Here is a 19,980-nt window from a genome sequence, read left to right as displayed (position 1 = left end):
TGTTCTGATAGTCATCAGACCTTTAGGGAGATACAACACTCAAGACCCTGTCCAAGGTTATGAGATAAAGATAGAAGCCACAGTCTAGTATTGTGGGTTTGTGAAAAAATAACTCCTAACCTTTATCTTTCTATGGGTTGTACTACAAGGTAGGTCTGCACAAAGTGCTAGTGACTCCTCTAAAGTAGAGAGGGGTAAGTTTCACGGAGAAAGTGACAGATGAGTTGAGTTAGAAGCCTACTCAGTTACAGAAAAATGTGGAATGGAAGGCCATTTACCTGTGACAAGGAAATATAAATTCCTTGGCAGGACAGCCAGGATCTCAAGAGAGTTCCTGGGACCCTCTGCTCCCTTTCTCAGTCCAATCCTGGGAAGGTAGTTGGTGGATGTGAACCTCTGACTTACACCCAGGAGGTGGTTCCCAGCCTCCAGCCGAGCACCGCTTGGAACCAGGGAGAGAAGGGAGGCGTAAAAGCGCTCAGGCGCATGCGCTCAGCAGCCTGCCGGCTCAGCCAAGGAGAGCTCTGCCCGTGGCTCACTATCCACCTACTCGCGTCTCGCGCCTCGCGGGCCCCAGAAACCCGGATCCGAGAGCGAGCGCGTTGCGCTCGCGCGCAGACTTCAGGTCCCGGGCGGGCGCCTGCGCACGAGCTTCCCAGGCGCGCGGGCTGCGGGGTTATTAGAGGTGGAGCGCGAGGAGGGCGCGCGGCAGGAGGCGGCCGCCGTTACGGCGCGAGCGTGGTCACGTGGCCGCTGGTCACCGCCGCCACCCCCTCCCGCCCGGTTCTCTTTCAGGTTGGGCCGGGCCCGGCCGCTTCCGCGAGCGCCTGGCAGACTGAGGGAGAGAGAGAGAGAAAGAGGAGGGGAGGAGGAGGATGATTCAGGGAATAGGAGCTGGGGAGCCCTTCTGCGCCACAGGTAAAACAAAATAATGATGATGATCGTAAAAAAGCCCAAGCCCTCTGAACGCCTCCGCCTTCCTCCAGTGCAGCCCCACATGCAGTCCCTCCCGTCCCGGCCGCCCACTCAGCCTCAGGACGCGTTTCGCCTCCCCTCGCGCCGCTGCTGCAGCCGCCGCCGCCGCCTCACGGGAGGGCCTGAGGATGCCGCCGCCGCGGCGGACCGGTTGCCGCACCGCCCCCCGTTTGTGCGCCTGGGAGTCAGCGTTGGGGGTGGATGGCGGGAGGGGTGTACCCGTCAGCTCCCGGGCGGGCATGGTGAGCTGGGCGGGGTAGCTGCTTGTCGCCTACTTGCCTTCCCTGCCCCAGGAGGTCGGGGTCTGGACTGGAAGGCTAGCTGCAGTAAAGGCAGGGCCTGGCGGCTGGACTAGTGCTCAACTTCCTACTTGATAAATTTCCCTGTTCGTTTGGGCCCCGGGACGCACGCTTCCTTCCCTGGCCGGAAGCGAAGCGGGCACGGAATGCTCAAACCTTAAAAAATACAGTGTTTAGAAGAGAGAAGTCTTAACTTCACTTTTGAGGAAAGGAACCGTGACCTGGATTTAGTACGACTTAAGTTTATTCACACGTTAGAAAGTGAGGTCTTTCAGGATGAGAGAGAAAAAGAACAAAAACAAACAAACAAAACTTCGCAGGGAGGGCAAATCCCGCTCCCCACCCCGACTTTTCCTGGAAAAACAGACACAGACCTTCAATACAAGATTCGATTCTACAAGTGACCTAGAATTTGTTCGATACTAGTTACTTGCTTTAGTTACAGGAATTATGTAATCTGTGTTTAAAGTTAACATCCTGTAGATTTTTTTTTTGTTTGTTTGAATAATAGCTTTCTGGAAAGAGTTCATTTGTCAACTCTGAATTGGACAAAATCCTAAGGTTTTAACATGCAGGTTTCACACGTTTGGAGCAGATTGCACTGGAATTTCTAGACCCAGTAATTCTTTTGTAAACCTTTGTAAGTGTTGTGCTCTTGTACAAAATACTTAAAGCAGGAAGCAATAAATACAGGTATTGTTGAAAAATAAACCTTTGCTATCGGTGGCAAAGAAATTCATTTATATATTGGTTTTTCTCTTTGGGGTTTTGAAATTCTATGTCTTGGTACTTTTCATACCATATCTCTGAATTCATTTGTCAACTTGAGAATTTTTAATTTGTACAGCTATCTGCAGTATCACAGAACACTCAAACCTTAATGTGGGTAGGAATCACTTGGGACTTTTATTAAAAATGCATTTTCTGGTTCAGTAGGCCTATGGTCCATTTTGATATTGTACATTTCTAATAACGTGCTGCTGGACAAGGGGCTATCTTTGAGTAGCAAGGAAGTGGATAACTTGTGTGCAAATAAATAAAGTGATGTATTTATCAATAAACATATTCTTTTTAATGATTCACCCCCGGGTGTAGAGGTGCCTTGGGAGAAGGGGCAAATGGTAGGATGAACTGAGAAAGCTTTTAGAGTGAGCAGGCTGAGTCTGGATCCCAGGGGAGGGGATAGGAAGAGTGCAAATACTGTGTCTGTATGCTGTGTGGTGATTGCATCACTTGGTGTGTGAATTTTCCAGTAGAAGCTTGGTGTGCTATTAGGTGAAAGACTTGCTCAGCTATGCGTCGTTGGGTTTTATCAACATGTAGGCGAGGAATCCTGGTCTCTGAGTGTACAGCTGAGATGAAAGTTTCTTTCACTGGCGAAGTATTGGGTGTGTGTTCTCAGATGCGGCCTCAGTTGAGTAGTGCATTCCTGAGCTTTGGAAGCAAATTTGCAAACAATCGAGAGTCTTACAGTGGGTGTTCTAACTGGATTCAGGTTTTTTTCTAATGTGATTTTTTCTCATTTAAATTAAAAAGTCTAGAAATGTCACACACAACTTCATGCACTTTATGGAAAAATGGTTGTACTTTTCTTTCTTTTTATTTATACTCCAATGATGACTGAGCAGAAGTTGTACTTCTAAATAACTTTGTGGAAGTTTTTAGTACCAGAATTTTTATAATTTTCATTCCAGTCCTTTGATATTTATGACAGTACTTCTGAAGCACTTACTAAGTGCCGGACACTGTTCTAAGTGCTTTACATAACTTGACTCTTTTTTTTTTGAGGTGGACTCTCGCTCTATTGCCCAGGATGGAGTGCGGTGGTACAGTGGCACGATGTCGGCTCACTGCCACCTCTCCCTCATGGCTTCAAACAGTTCTCCTGCCTCAGCCTCCCAGGTAGCCGGGATTATAGCTGCCTGCCACCATTCCCGACTAATTTTGTGTGTGTGTGTTTTTTTTTAGTAGAGATGGAGGAGTTTCACCATGTTGGTCAGGCTGATATTGACTTCCTGACCTCAAGTGATGTGTCTGCCTTGGCCTCCCAAGGTGCTGGGATTACAGGTGTGAGCCACTGCGCTTGGCCTACTTTTTTTTTTTTTGAAAAGGAGTTTCGCTCTTGTCCAGGCTGGAGTGCAATGGCGCGATCTCAGCTCACTGCAACCTCCACCTCCCAGATTCAAGCGAGTCTCCTGCCTCAGTCTCTTCAGGAGCTGGGATTATAGGCGCCAGCCGCCATGCCCGGCTAATTTTTGTATTTTTAGTAGAGACGGGGTTTCACCATATTGGCCAGGCTGTTCTTGAACTCCTGACCTCAGGTAATCTGCCTGCCTCAGCCTCCCAAAGTGCTGGGATTACAGACGTGATCCACCAGGATCACGCCAGGCCGCGCTTGGCCTGCTTTCATTTTAAAAGTCAAATTTGTCATCCGCCTCAGTGCTTGTAATCTTTTCTGAGTAAGATACTGAAATTTGCGGTTTCATTTTGCTTGCGCTTGTTCACTGGACCAGTAGTCACTGTTAAATGTAAAAGTATCTACTTCCTCTGAAAGCTTTTTATTCCTTTATTTCCTGCCCGGGCTAGTCCTCCACCCTACATATATACATAGTAGATTTAGTGTTTGTTACCCTAACCTTAGGTTTAGGGATTGACTGGGTTTCTGACTTTTTATTTGGCCAGTGAGGACGATACAGAAAATGAAGCATTGGTCATTATCACATTTTAACACAGAATAAGTAAGGACAACCCGGGAATAAAAGATGATCTTTTAAGTTGAATAATTTGTGTTTCATTTAAAAATGAATATATAATCCCTTCTCTTAACCCCCTTTTTGTCTCAGACCACTGAAAGTTTGTCCTGTTAGCAGCAGCAGTCTGAGAAGTGGTGCTAGTCCACCTGATCCTGAGACATTTCTCTCAACATGGGTAGATCATTGGAATGGCAGTGTGTACAGTGTGTGTACCAGAACTTGAGAAATGTGAAGTCAGGGTGGTGGGATGGTCAGCAGTGGAAGAGCTGGGAGAGGGGAGGGAGATCATTTGACAGAGAGGGCTTGGGGGCTGCTTCTAGTAGCATCAATTCTCTATTACTAGAATAATGGTGAGTTTGGGAAGGACGTCAGTGTAACAACAAATCTCAGTGTAAATGCTTTCTCAGAAACCTGCGAAGTGTTTAGGAAAATGTTTATCATTCTATAAATGTTATGTAAACATTTAAAAATAATTCCTGTGCAGTGATTTAGTAACATTAAACATTATATAAATTGAGGGATAAAAAGAGGCTCAGAGGTTATCAGAGGTTAAGATTGTCCTAAATTCTCTCTTATTCTTTTGGAATGTTCGGATAGAGTTGAAACCCTTGCTGCATGCCCACTTGCTGGCTTTTTAATTTCTTACCCTGATGCTGTGTTGTGGGCTGCATGGCCTTACCAGCTCTGCCATGCTTACTGGGCCTCACAGCTGAATGGCCAAGTTATTACTTAACGGTTAACCCAGGGAAGCATTTGTTGCATATCTAAATGATGGAAGCCTTCTAATTGGTATTTTCAGCTATTAATAATTTTAATATTTTTACAAATTCTATATGATTATGATATGTGTTATAATGCTGGTCAGCTAGTTAGTCTCATAGTGCATCACTTTTCTCATCTTTAAAATGGGGAAAATAATAGTAACTTTGAGAATTAGAGAGAGAGAGAGAGAGAGAGTGAGTGTGTGTGTGTGTGTGTGTGTGTGTGTTTAAAGCCCTTAATGCTATCATGTAAGTGATAGTTACTGTGAATAATCTACAATATGGTAGATTGTATCTATATAATCAAGACTGACTATATCTTTGGAGATTATACAGTTTATTTGGGATAAGACTGTATGGGCCAAGAAAGCAGAGTTTGTTCATTTTGGATGGAAATACGAAATTGGTATAGTAATGCTCTTATCCCTTTGGAGAATTAAATGCAAATAAATATAGTTTGACAGCGCAGATCTTTCAAAACAAGGAAGTAGGGCTGTAGAAAAAAACATGTCTTTGGTGGTGGTGTGAAAGGACTGGTTAAAATCTTTCAAGGGTAGTGTTGCGAAGCCTAGTACAGGATCACCTTTTTTTCCGAATATCCATTAGTTTGGATGAAAAACATCTACAGATAATGTCATTCAGTTATTGTCCAGTGCTGCATGTGGTTTCTGTGGCTAACTCCATGAAAATATTTAGTAATTGCAGATTTACTGTTTTCTTAACTCAGTTGTCTAGAAAAGATGTTAACTGGATTTTTTTTTTTTTTTAAACAAAATAGTCTTAAAAGTTTTGAAATAGGCATTACAGATAATTACATGTTATCATAGTTTTTTTTAAACACAAGAGTGTTTACCTTTACTTTTTTGCTAGTCATGAAGGCTACATGAAAAGTGATTGACTTTTAAAGATGGATTGAATGTGATTTTATGATACTTTATGGAAGACTAATTGTGTATGTATGTCTAAAGAGAATTCTGCTGTGAATGCATGTATTAGATCCAGTAATCATAGTATGTTAGGTTAGCCTGCCATTAGAAAAAAGAGCCAGCCCCCTCTCCCCCATTATAGAAAGTAATGTCTATTGTGGAAATTTTATAAAAACAAATGATGAAAAATAATTATCTGCACTGTTGGGAATTTTTTTTCTTTCTTTTTTTTTTTTTTTTTTTGAGACAGAGTCTGGCTCTGTCGCCCAGGCTGGAGTGCAGTGGCCGGATCTCGGCTCACTGCAAGCTCCGCCTCCCGGGTTTATGCCATTCTCCTGCCTCAGCCTCCCGAGTAGCTGGGACTACAGGCCCTTGCCACCTCGCCCGGCTAGTTTTTTTTTTTGTATTTTTTAGTAGAGACGGCGTTTCACCATGTTAGCCAGGATGGTCTCGATCTCCTGACCTCGTGATCCGCCCGTCTCGGCCTCCCAAAGTGCTGGGATTACGGGCTTGAGCCACCGTGCCCGGCCAGGAATTTCTTAAGGTTCTCTTTAGGGCTCTCTTGCCTTGAGAGATACTGCAAAATGAAAATCAGTTTTGTACCACAAATATTAGTTTAGAAAGCTGAGTAACACATGTTGGTTAAGCAGGAGTGTTTTATCTTCTGATGTTACTAAACTTTTTGTCCCTAAGTAAGATAAAAAGGTTGAACCAAAAGTACTTAGATTCCCACTTCTAATTGGTGAGTCTTCAGAATAACTAGACCAGTGAGAAGTAAACCCCCACTTCTGACATAAGCACCATGGGGAAGATACATCAGAGATAAACAGCCGCCACCTAATGGAATTGGAATGTGCACTTATCTTAGGAACTGGCTGCAGAGGTATGCATTCAGTTTGCTGATAAGTGGGGATCAGAATCAACCCCTTTAGAGTTTCCCACAACTGGTGGGAAGTGTTTTTTTTTTTTTTTTTTTTTTTGAGACAGAGCCTCGCTTTGTCGTCCAGGCTGGAGTGCAGTGGCATGATCTCGGCTCACTGCAACCTCCGCTTCCCGGGTTCGCCATTCTCCTGCCTCTGCCTCCCGAGTAGCTGGGGCTACAGGGGCCCGCCACCGCGCCCGTATAATTTTTATGTATTTTTAGTAGAGACGGGGTTTCACCGTGTTAGCCAGGATGGTCTCGATCTCCTGACCTTGTAATCCACCCGCCTCGGCCTCCCAAAGTGCTGTGTTTGTTTTTTAAATTGAGACAGAGTCTCACTCTGTCACCCAGGCTAGAGTGCAGTGGCGCGATCTCTACTCACTGCAACCTCTGCCTCCTGGGTTCAAGTGATTCTCCTGCCTCAGCCTCCAGAGTAGCTGGGACTACAGGTGCGCGCCACCAAGCCTGGCTAATTTTTTTGTATTTTTAGCAGAGACAGGGTTTCACCATGTTGGCCAGGCTGGTCTCAAACTCCTGAATCAGGTGATCCGCCCGCCTTGGCTTCCTGGAGTGCTGGGATTACAGGCATGAGCCACTGTGCCAGGCCTCCTGGAAGTGTTTTGACTTTATATTGAGACTTTGGAGGTGTCCAGCAGCTACCTGGCAGAAGTTCTAGAGGAGTTCTTAACATTACATCTCTTGCCATCCTGGGATGGGATAGTGGATTGATTGCCTTGGCTCCCTGATGGAGCTTGGGGAACAAGGTTGGAGACGTGGAGTTGATAGGAGATGGAAAGGTGGTGCCACTATTTCCATCTTTGTCTACTGCATATTCATTAAACTAGGCTCCTTTTACTTCCATGAGGAACAAGAGTCTTATGGTAAGAGTGTTCATTTTTATAAATAGATGGGGTGACTTAGGAAGATTTGGGTCAAATTGCCTCCTCATCCGCCTTCATTTCCCTAAGGTTGGGGTTAATTTAAATCTCTTTATCCTGTGGTATGTGTGTGTGCAAGTTTGTGTGTACCTATAGATCTACCTTTTTAATTGTAATTTTACTAAGTTTTATTTTTTAGAGGCAAGGTCGCACCCTGTTACCCAGGCTGGAGTGCAGTGGTATGATTATGAGAGAGAGGACTAGCTGGATTTCCTAGACCTTTGAAGAATTCCTAAGCCTAGCTGGGGAAGATGACCACACCTGCCTTTAAACACGGGACTTGTAACTCAGCTCACACCCAACCAATCGGGTAGTAAAGAGGGCTCACTAAAATACAAATTAGGCCACAGCAGGAGGTAAAGAAATAGTCAAATCATATATCGCCTGAGAACACAGGGGGAGGGACAATGATCGGGATATAAACCCAGGCATATAAACCCCTTTGGGTCCCCTCCCTTGTATGGGAGCTGTTTTCACTCTATTAAATCTTGCCACTGCACAGTCTTCTGGTCCGTGTTTATTACGGCTTGAGCTGAGCTTTCGCTCGGCGTCCACCACTGCTGTTTGCCGCCATGGCAGACCCACCGCTGACTTCCACCCCTCTGGATCCGACAGGGTGTCCAGCTGTGCTCCTGATCCAGCATGGTGCCCATTGCCGCTCCTGATTGGGCTAAAGACTCGCCATTGTTCCTGCATGGCTAAATGCCCAGGTTCGACCTAATTGAGCTGAACACTAGTTGCTGGGTTCCACGGTTCTCTTCTGTGACCCATGGCTTCTAATAGAGCTAAAACACTCACCGAATGGCCCAGGGTTCCATTTCTGGGAATTCGTGAGGCCAGGAACCCCAGGTCAGAGAACAAAAGGCTTGCTGTCATCTTGGGAGTGGCCGCCACCATCTTGGGAGTGGCCCACCACCATCTTGGGAACTCTGAGAACAAAAACCCACCCGTAACAATTATACCTCATTGCAACCTCATATACCGTTTTAAAAAAACTGAAATGAATTCAGCGATTTTGTTGTTTGCAGTTGTTTTTCACCTAATATTTTATGATATTACTCATGTCATTAGTTTTCCACTTAACTTTTAGTGGCCCCATGCTATTTCATTGTATGAATGTACCATAAGTAGTCTTCCATTCTTAAGACACCTAGATTTCTTTCATTGTTTATTACAAATAGTGCTACATTGAACATTATTATAGCTAATATCCATCTGTGCCTATGCATTATTTATTTAGGAGAAATTGTGGGTGGAATTGCTGGGTCAAAAGATCTGCTGATCTTTATTTTTCATTTTTATTTATTTATTTATTTATTTTTTTGAGACGGAGTCTTGCTCTGTCGCCCAGGCTGGAGTGCAGTGGCCGGATCTCAGCTCACTGCAAGCTCCACCTCCCGGATTCACGCCATTCTCCTGGCTCAGCCTCCCGAGTAGCTGGGACTACAGACGCCCGCCACCTCGCCTGGCTAGTTTTTTGTATTTTTAGTAGAGACGGGGTTTCACCGTGTTAGCCAGGATGGTCTCGATCTCCTGACCTCGTGATCCGCCCGTCTCGGCCTCCCAAAGTGCTGGGATTTCAGGCTTGAGCCACCGCGCCCGGCCTCATTTTTATTTTTTAAGACAAGGTCTTGCTCTGTTGCCCAGGCTGGAATGCAGTGGCACGATCACGGCTCACTGCATCCTTGAGCTCCTGGGCTCAAGTGATCCTCCCACCTCAGCCTCCTGAGTAGCTGGGACTACAGGCATATGCCACCATGCCTAGCTAATTAAATTTTTTTTTTTTTTTTTGTCATAGAGACCATGTCTCCCTGTGTTGCCCAGACTGGTCTCAAACGTTGGGGCTCAAGCTATCCTCCCACATCGGCCTCCCAAAGTGTTTGGATTATATTTGTGAGCCACCATGCCTGGGGTGCCCATCTTTAACAGTTTTGTTATACATGGCCAAGTTGCCCACCAAAAAGATTATGCCAGTTTACCCTTTACAACAAAGCCATTAGAGAGACCTTTTACTTGCCATTATTGGGATTATCATTTTTGTTAAACAGCTTTATTCAGGTTTGACTTTACACTTCCTTCTCTTCCCCTCTTACAGATTTTAACATTTTATGTAGCTAAGTCTTGTTCTTCCTTTAGCTATCTTGTGTAGATGGGCTTTTCCTACCTTATGTTTACATAGTGATTAATTTTATTTTTTCAACTATTTTCATACTTTCAATTTTTGGTTTTGCAGTTATTCCAGAACATGTTTAGTTGTACAGTATGAGGTAGAGGGTCCAAAAAATTTTAAGCTTTTGATTAACCAGTTTCCTCAACACTGTTTAATGAATGATCTCTTTTTCTGTGGATGCCAGAAACTTTACTATTGGGTCTTCTATTGTCTCACAATATTTTATCCTTTATTTTTATAAATGGGATTTGTCTCTCTCCCCCTCCCCCCTCCACATATATATGTAGGTATATAAAACATTTATAAAGGTTTATATATAGTATATTAAAAAATACATTGTATGAATGTACCATAAGTAGTCCTTCATCTTTAGATACCTAGATTTCTTTCAATCTTTATGACAAATAGTGTTACACTGGACATTATTATAGCTAATATCCCTTCGTGCCTATGCATTAATTATTTGGGAGAAATTGTGAATACAATTGCTGGGTCAAAAGATCTGCCCATCTTTACTTTTCATTTTTTTGAGGCAGGGTCTTGCACTGTTGCCCAGGCTGGAACCCATTTTCTTTCTTTAATGCCGTGTGTATTTTCTTAATCTCACTATTGCTGGTAAATAGAAGAGTTTTAAACTTCTTTTGTATATTTATTGTGTAACCAGTCGCTTTTTGAATCTCTTATTTATTTTAATGACTTTTCAGTTAATTCTCTTAGATTTTCCAGGTACATAATCATACCATCTGGAGCCAGCCATTTTTTTGTAAGGGTTTTTTCATGATTAATTTTGACTGACGGAAGTGGTGCTAGAATGATTTTTCTTAATTTTATTGACTTGAAAGATAATGTTTTGATACGGTACCTGTGTATTTTATCTACTCAGCTCTCAAAAGGGTTTTAAAATATCTGGAAAATCACTCTACCAAATGATCTCTAAGGACCCTTCTAGCTCAGAAGTTTTGTGATTCTACTTTTATGTCAAAAGATAAAAGATTCCTGATAACATACATAGCTCTCTTCCTTTATAATTATTGTTGTCTGGCTTCACCCCCCCCAAGTGATTACTCTGCACTTTTATTTCCTTAGAACTTGAAGATTTTTTTCTGTGTGGTTTAGCGTAAAATTAAAAGAGAAAACTGACAGACTCATCCCTACTCAGACTGTGCGCTCAGACTGTGCAAAATCACGTCTCATGATTTTCTTCTGGTAAGATCCTTGTGGTGAGTTGTCTCATCAAGCTATGTTCCTGCCATGGACTACTTAAAATTCCCCAAGCCACATTTAGTAGTTGTCAGAACTGAGGTTAATAGGAGTCATTGGGAAGTGAAACATAGACCCGGATGCAGTGAAGGTAGGACAGAACGGGAGAGGTAGGAATGGGGAAGCACCTAGTATGAACTCTTCTTTCTCTGGCCCCCTTTCTGCTTCATGGTTCTCTCTCTGGACTCCTTTGACTCTGCCCTCTTACTGAACTTTCTGGCTTCCTGTTTATTTTCCAGATATATGTTGTCTCCTTTCTTTTAGAAAATTGCTCCTTACCTCCTTTCTACTTTGATCAGGAGTACTACATGCTTTCCACCAGTATGGGAAGTGGCCCTGATCATTTCCCCTAATGTCCCCATCTTGTCACAAAACTACTACAAAATTTCTTGACCAGTGGCAATCATGTACTCCACCTTGCAAAGCGTGTGGCAAAGTATTGTTTAAAGTTGGGTTTCCTTATAACATGAAACTACTGATATGGAAACATTAATGAAAGGAGAGACAGATACTTCATAAAGACAAATGGTCAGATAATTATATATATTTTAAAAATTTTATTTATTTACTTATTTATTTTTTTGAGACAGAGTCTCACTCTGTCACCCAGATTGGAGTGCAGTGGTGCCATCTTACTGCAACCTCTCATTCTCCTGTCTCAGCCTCCTGAGTAACTGGGATTACAGGCAAATGCCACCACGCCTGGCAAATTTTTGTATTTTTAGTAGAGATGGAGTTTCGCCATCACTTCTGGTCGCCATCTCTATTGGTCAGGCTGTTCTTGAACTCCTGATCTCAGGTGATCCACTTGCCCTGGCCTCCCAAAGTGCTGAGATTACAGGCGTGAGCCACCGTGCCCAGCCCGAAAATTATAGAATAGTAACTGAGTGGTTGAACATTACAAAGTAGATAGTGTGGGAGTACTGTCACCGAGATAGAAAAAGCTTCTGAAGAGTCTTTTTTTGTTTGTTTTTTGTTTTTTGAGTTGGAGTCTCGCTCTGTTGCCTAGGCTGGAGTGCAGTGGTGTGACCTTAACTCACTGCAATCTCCGCCTCATAGGTTCAGGCACTTCTCCTGCCTCAGCCTCCTGAGTAGTTGGGATTACAGGCGCCCGCCACCATGCCCAGCTAATTTTTGTATTTTTATTAGAGATGGGTTTCACCATGTTGGCCAGGCTGCTCTCTAACTCCAGACCTCAAGTGATCTGCCTGCCTCGGCCTCTCAAAGTGCTGGGATTATAGGTGTGAACCTCTAGGCCCGGCCCGAAGAGTCTGTTGTCTTAGACCTCCTACCTGATTTCCTCCCTGAACTTTCAGATCTGTGTATCTGATTGCCCACTGGATAACTCCACTTCTTAATGGCTCATAGGAAACTCAGTTTAGTATGTCTGCAACAGAATTTACCTTCTTCTCTTACAAAAAGTCTTTTCAAGTGTGTGTTTGTTTTTTTAAATTAAATTTTATTTTTTATCTCAGCGCTACCATCTCCCTAGTTATTCAAGCCAGAAACCTGGCAGACACATTTTACTCCATTCTCCACATCCTCATGTACAGGCATCAAACTCAAGCCTGTGGATTTGAACTCATTGTGTCGTCATCCCTCCTATGTCTTCTCTAGTTCAGGTCCTCATCATCTCTTGCCTTTGTTTCCCTAAGGTCTTCTGTCTGGTGTCCCTGCAGTCAGGTAGGTAATCTTTTTAAGCTCTCATGATTCTCTTATTCTGTGGCTTAAAACCCGATATTCTCCATTGCCTATTTCCAGTTTCATGACTCCCCCCCCCCCCCTTTTTTTTTTATGAGACAGAGTCTCGCTTTGTCGCCAGGTTGGAGTGCAGTGGCGCGATCTCAGCTCACTACAACCTCTGCCACCCAGGTTCAAGCAATTCTCCTGCCTCAGCCTCCTGAGTAGCTGGGACCATAGGTGTGCGCCACCATGCCCAGCAAATTTTTGTATTTTTAGTACAGATGGGATTTTACCATGTTGGCGAGGATGGTCTCAATCTCTTGACCTTGTGATCCACCTGCCTCGGCCTCCCAAAGTACTGGTATTACAGGTGTGAGTCACTGCACCCAGCCTCATGACCCCTTCTTTTGCCTCCCTTATGTTGTGTGATTTTGTTTAAAAGTAAAAAGTACTGAAATTCTTTGATTTTGGAACTGTTGATGTTTTTGCTTGCCTTGGGCATGGAGTAGTTTTTCTGTCCCTTTATCTTACTTTGTGAGGTCTTAGCTTAAATGCCACTATTCCAGGAAGCTTCTTTATACTACCAAGTGTGTGTTGTGCTCTTCCTGTTTGGCCAAATACTCTATACTGTAATATTTATGTATTACTCATAATACATAAATATGAATTATAATATTTATTATGAATTATAATTACTTTTTTACTCATTAGTCTGTGTCCTGCTTTTGACTGCTCTGTGAGTGCCAGGGCCTTGTATAACATCTTTACTTTCATACTTTTGGTGGTGTGCTTGTTAAAAATAGATGTCCCATACCAGGTACTGTTCTGTGTTAAAAATACAGCAGTAAATAAGAGGCTGTTCTGGTTGTTAACTGCTGTGTGACGAATGGCTTCAAAACCTTACAGCTTAAAGCAACAGTAGTATTTATTTACTCATGATTTTATGATTTTTATAGGACTCTTTGGGGATAGTTTATCTTTGTTTCATCTGGTGTCAGCTCAGTGGGGGTTAGATTGTCTACTTCCAAATGGCTCACTTACATAGCTGGCAGTTTATGCTGGCTGCTATCCAGGAGCTCAGCTAGGGCTATTTACCAGAGGTACTAAATGAGGCCTTTTCCTGTGGCCTGGCCATGACTGGTAGGTTCTAAGAAGGAGTGCCCTAAGAACAAGCATTTCAAGAGACTAGGCTGGGAACTGATAGAGCATTACTTCTGCTGTATTCTGTTGGCTAAGAAGACAGAGTCAGCCCAGATTGAAGAGGAAGAGAATTAAACTCCATCTGTTGATGGAGAAAATGACAAAGGATTTTCAGCTATACTTAATTTGCTACACAAACTTAAAATACAAAAAATTAAACTACAAAAATTGTGGAGTGAATTAATTCCTGTCTATACTTTCATCTTCCCAAGAATCAAAGTACAACATTAAGTATAATTTTATTTTATTTTATTTTATTTTTTTGAGATGGAGTTTCACTCTTGTTGTCTAGGCTGGAGTGCAATGGCGCATTCTTGGCTCACTGCAACCTCTGTCTCTCAGGTTCAAGCGATTCTCCTGCGTCAGCCTCCCAGAGCTGGGACTACAGGCACGTGCCATAATGCCTGGCTAATTTTTTGTATCTTTAGTAGACATGGGGTTTCACCGTGTTAGCCAGGATGGTCTCGATGTCCTGACCTCGTGATCTGTCCGCCTTGGCCTCCCAAAGTGCTAGGATTATAGGCGTGAGTCACCGCGCCTGACCCAGTTTCCTAATTTTTACATTTTAATTGAGTACGTAACTTAATCAGTGTTGTGTTCTTTTTTTTTTTTTTTTTCAAGTTTCGTCTTTCACAAATCCTCATGCACTGATAATACCCTAAGCGTATTTCTGGAGTTGAGATTTGTGTATCGGAGGGTATGTGTAATAGAAATTTTGGTACTTAACTGCAAAACTGCCTTATAGAAAGATAATTTATACCTCAGCTTTTAGTGCAGGAGAGAACTAATTTGTTTAGAACATTGCCACCAGAGGGTGTCGTAAGTAATTGTTTTTGGTTAGTCTGTTGGCAAAAATTGATAGATTGCTTTTATTTTTCTTTCTTTAGTGCCTGTTTGAGCTCTGTATTTTGGGGGGTGTTCACTTTTTTTCTTACTGATTTTCAGGTGCTCTTTGAGTACTGTATCTTTAACTCTTTGCCTATCGTATATTGGAAGTATTACCAACATTGTTTTTAAATTTGCTATATATTTTAAAAATTCTTATTAAGAACCGTTACATTTTTATGTAGTCTCATATATTACTCCTCTTCTTTATGGTTTTTGGTTTTGGGATAATGTTGAAAAGACTTTCCCTATTCCAAAATTGTAAAACTGTTAACACTTGACTGATACTACATTTTTATGGTTTCATATTTTTATGTATAAGTCTTTGACCTATTTGAAAATATTTTTTCTGTGTGCAGAGAAAGGAACCAAATTTATTTTTTTTCAAATGGCTTGACAGCTTTTGCAGCATCATTTATTAAGTTACCTTTTTTCCACAGATTTAAAGCACCACCTTTATTAAATTCAGAATGCCCATATGTTCTTGGATCTATCTCTGGAATCTTGGATTTATTCCATCGAGCTGTTTGTCTCTATATGTATCAGTAACAAGTTCCTGTAGCTCTTAGTACATTATAATATCTAAATAGGACCAGACTTCCCTCATTATTCTCTTTCTGAATTTTTTTTTGGTTGGTCTCACATGTTTACTTTCATGATTTTTGATAGTTTTTCAGTTGATTCTCTTTTGTTTTCTAGGTAGAAAATACCTACAAATATTGGTGAATGTTCCCTATTCCCTTCTAATATTTATGCCTTTTTATTTTGTTGGCTTCTCTAATTCCTTTGGCTACCACTTTCAGAATAATTTTAATTAATAGTGATGGCGGCCAGGCTCCTTGTTTGATGCCTGATGTTAATGGTAATGTTTCAAATATTGCTGCGTTAAGCATTGTGCAGACTTTGGTTAGGGTGTGTGGGTATGCGTGTGTGTGCTCTTTAAAATCACATATAACATAATTTTCTGTAAGGTATGGATGTTGACTGTTATCAAATACCTTTTTTGGTTTCTCTTGACATAGTTATATTTTCCAACCTTTGTCCTTCCAATATGGTGAATTATATTAACTGATTTTTCTAGTATCAAAATATTATGTTCTTGTAGTGAACATTTATCATATATTACTTTCTAATATAGTGTGGATTTCTACTTGTTAATACTGTTTTGGATGTTTGTAGCCATAGTCATTCGTAAGTGAAATAGGCATGCAGTTCTATTTATGTGTTCTCTTTGTGAGGTTTAACATCACTATTATACTGGTTTCATCAAAATAATATCCTTTCTCCGTGCTCTGGAACAGTTTAAATAGCATGTGATTGAAATAACTCACCTAATTTGTGTAGGCCTGGTGCTTTTTGTGGAGTAGTCCTTTGTTTATTCTCTTAGCTTCATTGGTTATTTATGTGTTAAATTTCTCTCATTCCTTGGATCAATTTTGGTAATTCATATTTTTTCTCAAAAAATCATTTATTTCGTGTAGATTTGTGGACGATTACAATTTGATAAATGTTCGGGTTATTTCCCCCTTTTTGGTGATTTCAGCTTTTGTTATTGTTGTTTATGACTCTGTTTCTTGGCAGAAACAAGATTGAACTCAGTTCTCCTTTATTTGTCATCCTTTCACCACTCTGGCTAAGCTTCCAGTTGTTTCAAATACTTAATTTTTGTACTTTTGTTTTTTTTTTGAGACGGTGTCTCACTCTGTCACCCAGGCTAGAGTACAGTGGCGTGATCTTGGCTCACTGCAACCTCCGCATCCTGGGTTCAAGCGATTCTCCTGTCTCAGCCTCCCAAGTAGCTGGTATTACAGGCATGCGCCACTGTGCCCGGCTAATTTTTGTATTTTTAGTAGAGATGGGGTTTCACCATCTTGGCCAGGCTGGTCTCGAACTCCTGACCTTGTGATCCACCTGCCTCAGCCTCCCAAAGTGCTGGGATTACAGCTGTGACCCCCTGCGCCCAGCCAACTTTTGTACATTTTAAGTATTGCTAGTGGGGGAGGGGGAATCGGTAGACCACTAAATTCCACAGCCATTATACATATTTCTATTTGAAGACTTAATTTCAGAATCTTATTATCTATTAGTAGCCGTGTAATATGATTGATCTGTTAGATTTGGTAAAATTCTATTCTAGACAGTATTGGTGGAATCAAGTTGAGTAAATAGGTTATTCTTTGCTGTGTCAGTGTTACGTAGTTCCACAAAATGAAACTTTTAGTGATTAAAATGTAAAAATATGAAACCTTTTGAAATAGAAAACAAGGTAATATAGTCAACTTGTTTACATGGACAAAGTAATTTTCTGAAAACAACTAGAAGAGCAGAATAAAATATATTTAAAAGTTTTATTCTTTCAGAGCTAACATGCATAGCAGCAAAAGAAATCATGAACAGAGTAAACAGACAACCTACAGAATGGGGGGAAATATTTGTAAACTCTCCATCCAACAAAGGTATAATATCCAGAATCTATAGGGAACTTAAGCAATTGAACAAGCAAAAATCAAACAATCCCGTTAAAAATTGAGCAAAGAACATGAACAGGCACTTTTCAAAAGAAGACATACATATGCAGCCATAGGCATATGAATAAATACTCAACATCATTAATCATTAGGGAAATGCAAATCATACCCAAAATGGGATACCATCTCACACCAGTCATCAATGACTATTACTAAAAAGTCAGAAAATAACAAGCTGGTGAAGTTTCAGAGAATAAGGAACGCTTAAAAACTGGTGGTGGGAATGTAAATTAGTTTAGCCATTGTGAAAAAGTAGTGTGGTGATTTCTCCACTTAAAATAGAGGTGTCATTTGACCCAGTAACCCCATTATTGGATATATGCCCAAAGAAATATAAATTTTTCTATCATAAAGACACATGCACATGTATGTTCATTGCAGCACTATTCACGACCGCAGAGACATGGAATCAAATGCCCATCAGTGATAGACTGGATAAAGAAAATGTACATACACACCATGGAATACCATGCAGCCATAAAAAAGAATGAGATTATGTCTTTTGTAACAACATGGGTGAAACTGGAAGCCATTGTCCCAAGTGAACTAATGCAGGAACAGAAAACCAGATACTGCATGTTCTCACTTGTAAGTGGGAGTTACACATTGTGTATACATGGACACAAAGAAGGGAACAACAGACACTAGGGCCAACTTGAGGGTTGAGGAGGGGAGGAGGAGGGAGATGATTATAAAAGTACCTATTGTGTACTGTGTTTATTACCTAGGTGATGAAATAATCTGCACACCAAACCCCTGTGACATGCAGTTTATGTATATGACAGACGTGCCCATGTACCCCTGAACCTAAAATTAAAAAACAAAGAAATTACCAGGACTGAATCTATATGAAAGCAGGAATTCAGGGCGAGAAGCAGAATATTAAAGACTGCTTTTCTTCTGAGGACATTTGCCACATTCTGAGGAGCTTTTACTTTGCTTTTGAAGGCCTCACAAGGCACAGGATATAGAAATTGAAGCCCAGATTGGCCTAAGGTGGGGAGTCTAATAAGAAATTCCTTCCCTATAAAACTGAGACTCCAAAGAGCCATGCCTGTAGAGTATGGGCGAACCAAAATTTAAACCCCTCCTGTGCTCTTGCCCACAGGAGGCTGCAAGAAAAGTTGCCTTGGACCTAGAAAAAAAATGCTTCTTTATTCCTAAGTCGTTATAACAATTGGCCTTCTCTCTCTTGGATTTGCAGTTCAAATTTTACTTTGCCTGGTACCAAAAAACCCTTCAAGCTGTGACTTAAAGGGGTTTTAGATTTCTTGCTCACAGAAAGAAATGAAAATCCTCTCAGAATACATTTTAATTTTAGGCACCAGGGAATTCTCACAAATAATTTTCCATAGAATTAGTTCACAGTAAATTATAACCAAGCATACAAGGAAACATGATACGATGAGTAAGAGGCAGCAAAAACAACAGGCAGAAATAGACCCTTAAAAACTTTGGATATTGGAAATATCAGACACAGATTATAAGACAACTGTATTTATTAGTGGAAAAATATCTACTGGGAACAGGAAACTTAACATATTTGAAAAAGATCTGAACAGTGAAACCTCTACAAGTGAAAAATGCAGTAATAATTATAATGAAAAAGCTGGGTGTAGTTAACAGCAGATTGGATACAACTAAAGAAAGAGATACTCAATGACCTGGATATATGAGTGAAGAAATTATCCAGAATGTATCACAGAGAAGGAAATGGGCAAAAAGAAAGAGGGTAAGATATATATTTATAAACACACACATACACATGTTACGTAAAATGAGAAAGTGTGACACGTCTTTCATTAGTTTTCGAAGAGCAGAAGGGAAAAATAATGGGAAAGGAGTAGACAAGATTTGATGAGATAGTAGTTGAGAATGTTTCAGAGCTGATAAAAAGCACCACGACAAATTTGAGAAGCTGAGAGAACTGCAAGCAGAATAGCTTAAAGAAAATATGCATCTAGAGACATCGTAGTAAAATGAAGAACATCAGCAACAAAGAAAATATCTTAAAAGTTGCCAGAGAATAAAAGATTACCTTCAAAGGAGCTGAGGCAGTTATAATGATAGCTGACTATACAGGGGCGAAAATGGAAGCCAGGATATGGTGGAGTGGTATCTCAACGTGCTGGACAAAAATTTGCCAATCTGGACTGGGTGTGGGGGCTCACGCCTGTAACCCCAGCACTTTGGGAGACTGAGGTGGGAGGATTGCTTGGGCCCAGGAGTTTGAGACCAACCTGGACAACATAGTCAGACCCTATCTCTGCAAATACTTTAAAAAAACTAGACGAGCGTGGTGGCATGTGCTGGTGGTTGGTCCCCGCTCAGACCATAGGCACAGCTAATTGGGAAACTGAGGCTGGAGGATTGCTTGAGCCCAGTGAGGCTGCAGTGAGTTGTGATTGTGCTGCTGCAGTCCAGCCTGGATAACACAGAGTGAGTGAGAATTCGTCTCCAAAAAAAAAAAAAAAAAAAAGCCAATCTGGATTTCTGTACCTGATGAAAATATATTTCAGGAATAAGAGTAAAATAGTAAAATAGACATTTTCAGATAGAATTGGAAAATATTCTCTGATTTTAAAGAGAACATGTATAGATAGAAATACTTTCTGATTGGTTCTAGTATTATAATCATTCTAATATAGTTGACCCTTGAACAATGTAGGAGTTAAGGGTG

General features: G+C 41.4%; 1 protein-coding gene across 12 annotated transcripts in view; it reads left to right on the top strand.

The window, feature by feature from the left end:
- The first annotated feature begins 653 nt into the window (after nucleotides 1-653).
- Nucleotides 654-19,980, top strand: part of TBC1D5 (TBC1 domain family member 5) — a 571,565-nt gene continuing 552,238 nt past the window's right edge. For 8 of the 12 annotated variants that reach the window (XM_021933864.2, XM_017954351.3, XM_017954374.3 and 5 more), the window contains exon 1: nucleotides 654-918. The gene's annotated coding sequence lies outside the window, so the exon portion shown is untranslated. The remainder of the gene's footprint in view (nucleotides 919-19,980) is intronic. The other 4 variants (XM_017954373.3, XM_021933863.2, XM_017954362.3 and 1 more) reach the window with 2 other exon arrangements.

This window comes from Papio anubis, chromosome 2 (assembly GCF_008728515.1).
Source record: "Papio anubis isolate 15944 chromosome 2, Panubis1.0, whole genome shotgun sequence".
Classification (NCBI taxonomy): domain Eukaryota; kingdom Metazoa; phylum Chordata; class Mammalia; order Primates; family Cercopithecidae; genus Papio; species Papio anubis.
The sequence above is the reverse complement of the archived record's forward strand: the minus strand, read 5'-3'. Positions and strand labels throughout refer to the sequence as shown.